The sequence below is a fragment of the Pipra filicauda genome, unplaced genomic scaffold (assembly GCF_003945595.2).
Source record: "Pipra filicauda isolate LSUMZ 115617 unplaced genomic scaffold, ASM394559v2 scaffold1430_size13825_pilon, whole genome shotgun sequence".
Taxonomy (NCBI): Eukaryota; Metazoa; Chordata; class Aves; order Passeriformes; family Pipridae; genus Pipra; species Pipra filicauda.
In genome coordinates, this window is record NW_024103908.1 from 1 (window position 1) to 11,319 (window position 11,319).

Genomic DNA, 11,319 nt, shown 5'->3' on the forward strand with positions numbered 1-11,319 from the left:
CTAACGAAAGTATTTCCATCAGGTGATGTACTTTCCAAGTGAAAGTTTTGCAGGCTACCAGGAACCTCCCCCGGAGCCCAGTGACTGAACAGAATTGCGGACACCGGCTTTAGCTCTTTGCAGGGCTGTCTTTGTCAGCCTAGGAAAACATTTTAGACTGCTTGCTGGAGTCTTGGGGAACCCCTGGAGAGTCTCCAACAGAAAGCTGGTACATTTTCCCGCCTTGGCAGAGCCAGCCTGCCTGTATACCAGCAGCTTAGCCATTCAACATCGTGTAAAGGTGTGCCCGGTGCCAGGCTGGCCAGTGAGCGCCCACAGGGGGGGATTTAAGGCAGTGCCCAGCGTGGTGGTGAGTCCAGTCAGTGTTGGCCAGGGTCCCCTGCTGGTCCCCACTCCTCGCTCCATCCTGCTTGCCTCTGTCCTGCTCATGTCCCACCTGCTCCGTCTCCTGTCTGTCTTGCATCCAGTCTGTTTCCCCCCTGCTTCTCTCCAGCGGCCCTTCCATGACTGCCTGAGGCTGACTACACCTGGATCTCTCACTGGGGGTGGTAACCTTTTTGTACTTTCCTTTTCCCTATCTCTCCCTCTTCTTCTCCCCTCCCGCCTCGATTTTACCATTACTTATTGCTACAAAGAAAGCAAATTGTCTGTTTGAGACCTAACATTTGGAGTTTTGTGCCTTAATCTCGCCTTCGAAGTAATCATCTAAAGAACCACATTGCAGCCCCTGACCAATCTGTAAAACCCACCAACTGCACCTGAAACCCAAAGGTTACAGGCTTGCTTTCCTGGGAAAAAGGGCTGTTGCTCTCTTTTTTCAGCCCTGCGCTGCAATGGCCGGTCCCACCTCCTGGAAAATTGAATCCAGCTGAAGATTCCTGCCAGACAAAAGGTGCCACCACAGAAAGCTCTTGCTGCCCACCGAGTGCCCAGGCTGCCCCACCAACTGCACATGAGAGACGGAGGGTAAGGGCTTTCTTTCCAGGGTGGAGGTAGAGCCGTGTGCTTGCAGGAGCCCTGTGCTGGAATTGGCAGTCCTTCCACCTTCCACTGTCCCAGGTTGCTCAGAGCTCCATCCAACGTGGCCTTGAACACTTCCAGGGATAGGGCATCCATAAATTCTTGGGGTAACTTGTTTCAGTGCCTCACCACCCTCACAGGGAAGAATTTTTTTCGTAATATCCCATCTAAACCTGCCCTCTCTCAGTTTGAAGCCATCCCCCCTTGTGCTGTCACTACAGGCCCTTGTAAATGCTGATGAAACTTGACTGGATATTTTTACAGCAAAGGTTATAATTTTTATTTTCTTAAGGCAGTGACAGGGATGATACCGGGATCAATTACACTTCAGAAATCTGTTGCTTGTATTAGTAGTTAAAAATAACAAACGGTATTTAAACGCATTATTTCTCGTCTGGGGGGTGCTAGAGGGCTGGTTACAGCGCCCACCACCCTCCTCTGAAGCTGTGTTACCTTCCCCACTGGGATGGGAATAAATACTTTTAGCCAATTTGTCTCTCCAGATCAGCCCGGAAGTCTTTAAAAAGGTACTCAAAAGTATTTCCCCATTCCTACTGGTTTTGCAGCCGGTCAGATGTGTGGGGTTTATGTCCCACAGCAAATTAAAAACACCACAGCCATTATGTAAATGTGTATTTGTTTGAGTATTCACCCTGATGGTGTTCAGGCACTTATGCTGAGGTACTTTGTGGATTTTTGGAACAGAAATAACATCTTTTAAGGGTGTCTGTGACCGGCTGAGGTGCAGGATGTGGCCTCTCTATTTTTAGCATCTGCTGGTACGCCCATCCTGTGAGTGTTAATTTAGGTGATGCAACCTTTTAAGTCTGGAGAACTACTTCCTTCTTCAAAGCTTGCTAATTCTCATGAAAGAAATAAAGAGAATTTCATGACAGTGACCTATTTTTCACTGTGAATATCCCAACTATTGGTGAGCATTTACATTAAAATATTTGAAGTTTAATAAATTTTGCAAAATGTCCTGGATGTTGAGGGATGTAGTGATGAACTCAGAATTAGAAAGTGGAGATTGTCTTCTTTTTCTTTGAAGCTCACAGGCCTATGAAAAAAAAAGCTTTCTAGAGAAACTTAAATTTTTTATCTAATTTGTACACATTTCTACAATTAGGACAGCTGTAGGTTCACCCCTGGCAAAATCTCTCTGCTGTTAACCCAGCCACACGCTGATTAATCCTTATTTCATGTTCAAGTGACCAGGATATTTTGGTCAGCTGGCGACAGAGCGGTCCAGGTGGTAAAGGAACAAGGACTGAACAGTATGAGCAGCGTTTGCCTTTTTCTCTCCTCCACCCCCCTTTTCTATATATTATACTTTGCCACTTCCTCTGCTCAGCACACAGGAATTTGCTGGATGCATCCATGAATGCAGAACCCACTGGAATCACGACATTTGTTCCAAATGATCCAGCTGGTGCCAGGGAAGCAGAAGTTCTGACTGTGTAACAACCACACTGTGAGGAGGAACAAGACTGAAACCCACTTTCCGTGAAGGGAAGGATTTGAACTGGTGCTGGAGATGTGCAAGGCTCTGTTATTCTCCCTCCTTAAGTTGTTGACAGGACACAGTCCCCTCTCTTACCTGTCATTGAAAGGTCCTTCTAGTTACACTTATGGCAGTGTCACTTTGTACCAACATCGGCCGTGCACTGTAAGGCTGCTGAGGTTTCCAAAATCCACCTTTTTTATTTCTGCTAGTTCTGCTTCGTATCCTTCAAGCCAGTACACAAGAACAAAGCTTCAGCAAAGCCTACCTAACATTTTCTTTTGTTTCTGACATCATTAGCCAACGTAAAACAAACCATTAACAGGCATCTAAAAATATTTCTGGAAGTTTTCACGTGCTCGGTGAGGATTCCAAAGTTTTCTTTGAGGGAGACTCAGGGAGACTCTAGAAGAAGATTTTTGGTCCAGGAAAAAAAAAATAAATAACGCAGCTGAAGCCCAGGCACCGTTGTATGAAGCAGATTGATTAACCTTAGTGCTGCTGCGTTCCCACTGGAATACACACTGGAATGACACTGGAATGCCGCCGTATTTCCTACTGGCCGCCCGGAAGCGGCTCCTGCCGTGACTCCCAGCGCGGCAGGATCGCCTCCCGCTCCCACCCGGCACATCCAGCCTGGCCTCGCCTCCCCTCGCCCGCCCCGATCCATCCCGGCCCGCCCCGATCCCACGCGATCCTCCCTCCTGCCCGGGTGAGTGCGGGGCCGCGGGACGGGAAGGGGCTGGATGGAGGCGGCGGGAGCCGGGAGGGGGGAGCGGGGACACCGCGTGTCCTCGGAGTATTCCCGCTGTGCCCGGCGGTATTCCCGCTGTGCCCGGCGCTATTCCCGCTGTGCCCGGCGGTATTCCCGCTGTGCCCGGCGCTATTCCCGCTGTGCCCGGCGCTATTCCCGCTGTGCCCGGGGGTATTCCCACTGTACCCGGCGCTATTCCCGCCGTGCCCGGTGGTATTCCCGCTGTGCCCGGCGCTATTCCCGCTGTGCCCGGCGGTATTCCCGCTGTGCCCGGCGCTATTCCCGCTATGCCCGGCGCTATTCCCGCTGTGCCCGGCGCTATTCCCGCTGTACCCGGCGGTATTCCCGCTGTGCCCGGCGGTATTCCCGCCGTGCCCGGCGCTATTCCCGCTGTGCCCGGCGCTATTCCAGCTGTGCCCGGCGGTAATTCCCACTATGGCCCGGCGCTAGTCCCGATGTGCCCGGCGCTATTCCCGCCGGGCCCGGCGTTAGGCCCACAAAAACCAGACAGCTGCCGGCGTCTATTTCCCGCTCGTATTCCCGCTTTGCCCGGCGCTATTCCCTTCCCGCGGTGCCCGGCGCTATTCCCATTCCCTCCTTGCCAGCCGCGCTTATCCCGCTGTGCCCGGCGCTATTCCCGCTATGCCCGGCGCTATTCCCGCTGTGCCCGGCGCTATTCCCGCTGTACCCGGCGGTATTCCCGCTGTGCCCGGCGGTATTCCCGCCGCTTCCCAGGGAGCTGCCGTGGTGTGGGAGGGAAGAGCCCTGGCGGGGAGCAGCTGCTCCCGTGTGGGGTTCTGCGCTGGGCTTTGTCCTCCAGCCCGGCACGGAAGGAATTGGGGGTGCTGGTGGATGGAAAGTTGGGGCTGAGCTGGCGCTGAGCTCCCAGCCCAGAAATCCGGGCGTATCCTGCATCCCGTTCAGCGGGCCGTGGGTGAGGGAGGGGGTTCTGCCCCTCTGCCGCGCTCTGGTGATTCTCCACCTGGAGCGCTGCATCCAGCTCTGGAGCTCCCAGCGTGAGAAGGGCACAGACCTCTTGGATCAAGTCCAGGGAAGGCCAGGAAGATGATGAGAGGGATGGAGCAGCTGCGGAGACAGGCTGGGAGAGCTGGGATGGCTCAATCTGGAGAAGTCTCTGTGGAGACCTCCTTGCAGCCTGTCAGGACTTAAGTGGTGCAAGAAAGATGGAGAGGGACTTTTTATGAGGGCCTGTAGCTGCAGGACAAGGGGCAATGGGTTTAAGCTGAACGGTTTAGGTTTAGACTAAATGTAAGGGAGAATTTTTTTCTGCTGGAGGGTGGTGAGGCATTGGCTCAGGTTGCCCCGAGAAGCTGTGGATGCCCCATCCCTGGCCGTGCTCAAGGCCTGGTTGGATCCTGTTGGATGGGGTTTGAGCAACTAGATCTTGTGGAAGGTATCCCTGCCCATGGCAGGGGGCTTGGAACAGCTGTAATAACCAGCAGAACGCTACAGAACAGCCCGTGTTGTAAATGAAGCTGCGTTCTATGAGTAGTAAATATCTGAATGTAACTTCTTTAAATCAGTGTGAATGAGCTGAGAGGTTGGTACAATGGATTTAGGTCTGGAATTCAAAACTCTTAATCCAGGCTTGGTTGCATTTGTGTTGCTGTCATTTGGGGATGTCAGCTTTAGATCTTGGTGCCTTCAGCAGCATCTTCAGATCTTGCTGTCAGTCAGGGACTGATTTTCAGCCTTTAATTTTTTACGCGTTCCCTTGCCTCGTGCTGCAGTTGGGAATGTTCATTCTCTCGGGAAGGAGGTGATGTGAATTCCCTCCTGCAGGGCTGAGGTGACCCTCGGTTACTGTTGAGGGACAGGCTGTGCAGGAGCTGCTGATGAAACACTGCCCAGGAGTTAGTGGGCCAGCAAGGGTGTCCTGCTGCACAGAAGAACTTAGTGCTGCATGTAAATACCAGAACTGGAGTTTAAGTTTCAAAGTACGGGATCTGTGTAAATAAAAGTATCTCAACAAATTGATAGCATTTCCTATCAAATGGGTGTAGGGAGTAGAGCTGTCATTTTTACTTAGAAATTATGGCATCAGCACGTTCAAACTTCTCAGGTGTTGGCTTTCCAGACTTGCACAGTTACCTACCATTACTTGATTTCCCCTTAACTTTCCTGAGAATTGGCAGCCAAACCATTTGTAGATCAACTTCTTTATTTTTGCATAATGGTACACAATCATACTATCTGCCTGGGAAAAACAAAGTAAATGACTTCCAGCTTTAAAATGAAATGTCTGTGCTTGTATGAAAGAATTCTTTTTGTTCTACATAAACAAAGTTTGACAGCTCGACAGGACTGAAAGCAGAATCTTGGCCTTTCAGTTCTTAAACTGGTCAATTTTACAAGTTTTAAACTTGTAAATGTAGTAATTACAGAGCATCAACAGGAAGGCCTAACAATGTTCCCTGTCTTCTGTAAACTGTTAATGCTTTGGAGCAAATAGTGAGGCTCTGAAACCAGAGCTGTTCCTGGGATACTCTGATATCCCACTGGGTAGGGGAAGAGTTGTTGCTCTGGGCCTGTGAGCTCTTGAGGTTGTGTTGCTGGTTGATTGTTTTGGTCCTCTCTCCTCTTGAACAGGGACCATGCCCAAGAAAGATAATAATAAATAAAGAAGGCAAAGTGAATTACATGCAGCTGAAGAAGGATTTTGACCAGAAAAAGGCAACAATACAGTTTCATCAGCCTCAGAGATTTAAGGTGGGATTGTTTCCCTGGATATAATTGATGCTGGCTTAATAATGTGGTGTGTTTGAGTTGCACTAGACATGGCTTCATCTCTGTCCCCAGGGGAAGTGGTTGACATTGATGACCTGCTGAAATCTTTACATGAGCTGTATTAAAACACAGTTTATACTTTTGCACTGTCCATCATGTTTCACTGCTCTGCAGTAAGAACAAAATCTGATTCATGCTATAATATGTGTAATAATATATTCTTTTTAAAATTTTGCTCTGTCACATAAAAGTTTGGAAAAAAAAAAACACAAATGCACAAAATTGATGATTAGGCATCTGTGCTTAAATTATCCCTTCTGCCCCACTGTTTCCTTGTGCAAACTTTGTGGCTTTTGAGCCACTTCCCTTTAATGGAGGGTAAGGTGTGAAACCATGTGAAATATTTCCAGTGTTCTTGCCAGTGAATTGCACCATGGAAAGGCACCAGCCCATTTTAGCTGAGTGTTCTCAGTCCTTGAGTTTGAGAAGGAGACAGTGGTGCTGCACAGTTGTGTAAAGGACTTGGATTCTTGGAGGTGCTTTGATTCAGGTAGCCTTGAAGGTGTCAGCACAATTGAATTGTGAGGTGGGCCCAAATAAGATCCCAAATACAAGCTGAGTCCCAGGTATAGTGTTCCTGGCTGCTGTCAGCTTTAATGGCCAAGCTGCACTTGTGTGGATCTGGTACTTGGCACGTTCTGCTGTTTCCCTTCGGTGCCTTGTCTGTCACATGTGGGGTGTGGATGAGTCAAGTTTGGTTTTGAATATTCCCAAATGATTGGAGTGACTGGTGAAAGGTCTCTAACCTTTGTATGTTCTCTCTGGTGAGAGAATGCAGGTCCTGCATGTGCTTATTGTCTTATGGTGTTCTGCTGTTTGTGGGATTATTTTCCTCTGTTCAGCCTTGTCTGTCTGGTTGTGCAGCCTAAAGATGGCACAGGGAAGAGAACAAACCCAGGTTGGGGCACCAGACTTTTTGGCTTAGCAGTGACTCTCCTGGCAGATCCCCTTTGCATCTCCAGTGCTCTTCTTCAGGAGAAACACTGGTACAGAGCACCTTCCTTCCCAGCCTCTGTGTCCCTGATGTGATCATTCTTCCCAAGCCATGGGGAGGATGTGGGCTGGGCTTGCCTGAGCTCTTCAGCAAGTAACAGCATCTTTTTTTTTTACAGGAGGAGCTGTGGAAGATTTTCAGGAGAAGCTGGAGTGCTGCTTTGGGTCTCTGGTGGGGTCCAATGTTTCCATCACTCCCCAGGGATCCCAGGGCCTTCCTCCTCACTATGATGATGTTGAGGTAGGACAGCACAACCTTGCCTGGGAAATTGTGCATGGGCTTTTGCTGATGGCAGTGTTTGCTGTTGTGTGTGTGCTTCTAACCCTCCCCCCCACTAAACGTTACAGGAAAATGTGGGGGTTTTTTATTTGTGTTTCCTTGTGGTCGTTTTTCTTACATATTTTGCTGAAAATTTACTAATAGTAATATCTAATCATAATATCATGTAAACTGGGTTTTCCAGACCTGGTATTTCCCTTAGATAAAAAGAGAAGTTTGTTTTCACAGCTGCAGAAGCTTTCCAGCACCTGTTTTTTCATTTTCACTTCATTCAGGCCCCAAGAATTTACAAGTCCTTTTTCCTTTACTAAGTACTTGCTCTTTCTTCAGCTGGACTGTAGCAGCAGACTGGTTGTGCTTGTGGGTCCTGCTGTTTTTAAGAAGTTACTGATATGATGAATTCCTGTGGTCCAAATGCATTTTAAATCAGCTTCTAAAAGAAACATACAAAGATACACTGCGTTATAAAGAAAAAATTGGACTATCCCACTTAAACCAAATCAAAAAATCCAATCCTTATATGTATATTTTGCTTTTTAATATTTTCATTTCCATTCAATACACCTGGAGTTTCATTTTCCTTATGCTTGTTATTCAGCAGCCTCACATCCAGCATTTCTAACTCATGCCATCTACCCCCACTGGGCACCCTATAGAGGTTTCTGATGCTCTGTTGGGGATAAGCCTCTTTCACCTGAAATTTTGGCTATTTGTGTGGCAGATGTTCCTTTTGGGTTAGTTCTCTAGCACTTACTGAAGTGACTGGAAAGAAACAGGGATTTCCAAATGCCTGCCTTAGGATAAAACAGATCCCACTTCACAACTCCTCTGTCTGTTGTCTCTAAATAGAGACAAAAAAAATGAGTTCAAATTTAAATTTCTCTGAATTGTAGCCATCTAAAAATTAATGAGGGGAGGGTTTGCACACTGCGAGCACGAGAAATTTGGGTGATAGTTGTCTGTATCCTTTTTTAAAGGTATCCTTTGCTTCTAGTATTTAAATAAGGGGCCAAAAACCCCAGTTATTTCTGTAAATTGACTTGTACTCTCCAGGTTGGGCACCCTGGCTCCTAGGTCATGTTTGTGGAGTTGTGTGCAGAAAAAACACTGGGTTTGTGTATGGTTCTAAAACATTTTTATGCTTTTACATGCTGCCTGTAATCCCTCAGGCTAATCCTCCTGTGCACTGAGACTTACTGCTGCACTGAACATTGTCACTGTTCTGGTGAATGAGATTTAAATATTTATCCTTGGCTGATAAAGAAAAGCACGACCCAAACCCCATATAAACTTGCTGTATTAATTGCTCTTCCCTTTTCCAAACGTGAAATTCAAGTCTTTGGTTGGTGGTTGATTTTTGGAATGAAAGGAACATTTCATGAAGATTACTGAGTGTCAGCAGGGAATCTGGTGCTTGTCCTGTTCTGTTTGACCTGCTTTTGAAGTGTTACTTGTCCAGCTGGTGCTGCTGCTCCATGCTGGAATCCTCAGGAGTTTCTCTGCCTTTTGGCCTGTTATGGAGCCTCTCTCTGCTCTTCTCAGTGTCCAGAGCTGCATTTGGGTGTCGGTGTTTGAGGAATAGTGTGACATGTTGGATGGTGTAGGTGTTTTAGGAACAGTGTGACACATTGGATGGGATGCTGACATCATGAGCTGTGTTGTTTGACAGAGGGGAATATTCAATCGTCATCGTGTACTGGGTGATGCAAAGTCTGGTAAACTACAGTTCCCTTTTTCATTCCTGGAATATTTTGGACCAGACTTCAGTGCCTTTCATTTTTATGGAATAATGATGGGCTTAAAAGTTATCCAGGTTTTTAATTTATTTTTCTTCTGTTTGCTGTTGTTCACTTCCTGTGACCCATTTCTTCTGGGTGGCTGCTGTCAAAGTTTGGTTGTCTCTTTGTGGCTGCCTCTGAGAGGGATGCTGTTGTTGGACTCTATTTCCTCCCTAAACATCTTTCTAGAATATTTCCTTTCTCCATCTTTCAAATGAAGAGAATTCAGAATACTCTTGGTTGGTGTAGTCCCCACTCTGGTAAGGAAGGCAGTTTTCTTTGACTGTGCTGTCCAACTCTGTAGGTGTTTACAGGACAAGCCACAAGTAAACTTTTATTTCCTTCTTGGAGGCAATTTTATGTGCTTTACACCTTTTTTGTCTTGACTTTCCTTATCTAGTTTTTTTTTCAGTGTGGAGTTTTAATTTACATAGGTGAGAAGAAAGATAGGGAGGAGGAGGAGGAAGGTCATACCTGTTTTTTAAGTGCTTTAACTGAAAATCTCAGACAACAGTATTGTAACAGATTACCATTTTTATAGACTATTTGGCTTTTCTCGTGGAATACTAGCCTTTTCTTTTGATGTGATCTGACCAAATCCCCATTTCACTGCTCCTCTGCCAGCCCACTGTGTTGCCAGCAGGTCCATCTCAGCTGCTTCTTTGTCCTCTTCCTGCAGCTCAGTGGGAGTCTGTGTGTTCTGTGATGTTAAAAACCTTGTTTCACATTTTCAGCAAATATTGACAGCAGGTTGGAAAGTTTAAGGTTCTGAACTTCTGGCTTGGTGTTCTTTATGTTATTAAAGTGTACATTGCAGGACTGCTCCATTTTGTGATTCTAAAGGATATATATTGTCAGACTGTCTGCTCAGAGAGTATTTTCTCTGACTGCAGTAAGGTTTGACCTGGTGCCCTAAATATATCAATTTTCTTGCAGCCAGGTGACTTACTGTACTTCCCAAGAGGCACCATCCACCAAGCTGACACTCCTCTTGGGACCTCCCATTCAACACACGTGACCATCAGTACCTACCAAAACAAGTAATTATTCTTTATCTTTTGTTTTGTGTGGCTTTCCTCTGCCAAGTGATGTGTGTGAGTAGTACAGACCTGAGATGTGGTGAAGTTTTGGGGCTTGGGGGAAGGAGGGGAGCAAGAAGACTGTTGTTGTTTGAAGCAGCCTGTTTGAGAGGTTTTCATGCAGCAAGCTTGATTGCTTTTTAATTGATTATTTTATTATTTACCAGCTGTAGGCTTTAATGTGGAAAATGCTACAACTGCAAACTCACTTCTGTATTTAAAAAAATCTCTCATCAGTGGCTGAAGTTACTGTTCATTTCATAGCTCAGATAAAGAGTCATGAGTTACTCCTTTCATCACGTTTTCTCCTGTATTTGATAGTCACCTGCACTAATCTTCTGACAGATTTGCTGCCAATTCTTCCTTGCAAGCAAACATTTTCTGCTTATCTGTGTTTTTTTTATCTCCTACCCCACGTATGCAAGTCAGATTTCTTATGACACACTCCCAGTCCTTGTGCCCACACTGTTATCACACAGGGAAATGTTCTTGCCAACCTAATCAGCCTCCCAGATGCTGGGTTTGGAGCCATTGGTCTGAGTTAAGAATTAGGAAGGGCAGAACAAGTTTGGGCATATTCTAGATAACTGTGAGATGAATCTCTAACCACCAGCTGTGCCATTCTGGAAGCCAGGATGGGCTGGTAACTCTTCATCTGGCCACTCCTCCAACATGGAGAGAGGGGTAAGAGGAAGCTGCTCAAAGGTGTCAGTCTTCTGAAAAGTTGGGTTCAGATTATTTCAATTTACACGTGTTCTTTTATTCAGAAGGTAAAAAAAAACTAACCCCAAAAAACAGGAGAGGAAAAGGAAAAGCTGCTCTTCTTCCAAGGTTAAAAAGTGGAGTCATCCCCCGTTAAGGCTGTTGGTGATGAAGTGCTGACATCCTGCCTCTGCACCTCCTGTCAGCAAGTGCAGGGAAAACAAGCAGGAGTCCTGGTGCAGGCTGGTGTTCTGACTTGTAGATGGAAGTATGATCTGGAAGCATTTCCCTGGCAAATTGAAGAGAAATCCTTGAAAGCAGCTGTGGAGGAAGTGCTGGTGGAGGTGGCACTTCCAGGTATTTTCAGGTTTGTCTGGGCCAGATCCCAGCAGGAGAGAAGT

At 46.8% G+C, this 11,319-nt stretch overlaps 1 long non-coding RNA gene across 1 annotated transcript; it reads left to right on the plus strand.

The window, feature by feature from the left end:
- The first annotated feature begins 3,093 nt into the window (after positions 1–3,093).
- On the plus strand, positions 3,094–7,403 carry LOC120322692. Its single transcript, XR_005562531.1, has 3 exons — positions 3,094–3,236; positions 5,889–6,008; positions 7,199–7,403. It is a non-coding gene; the product is annotated as an uncharacterized LOC120322692 (long non-coding RNA).
- Positions 7,404–11,319: the final 3,916 nt, after the last annotated feature.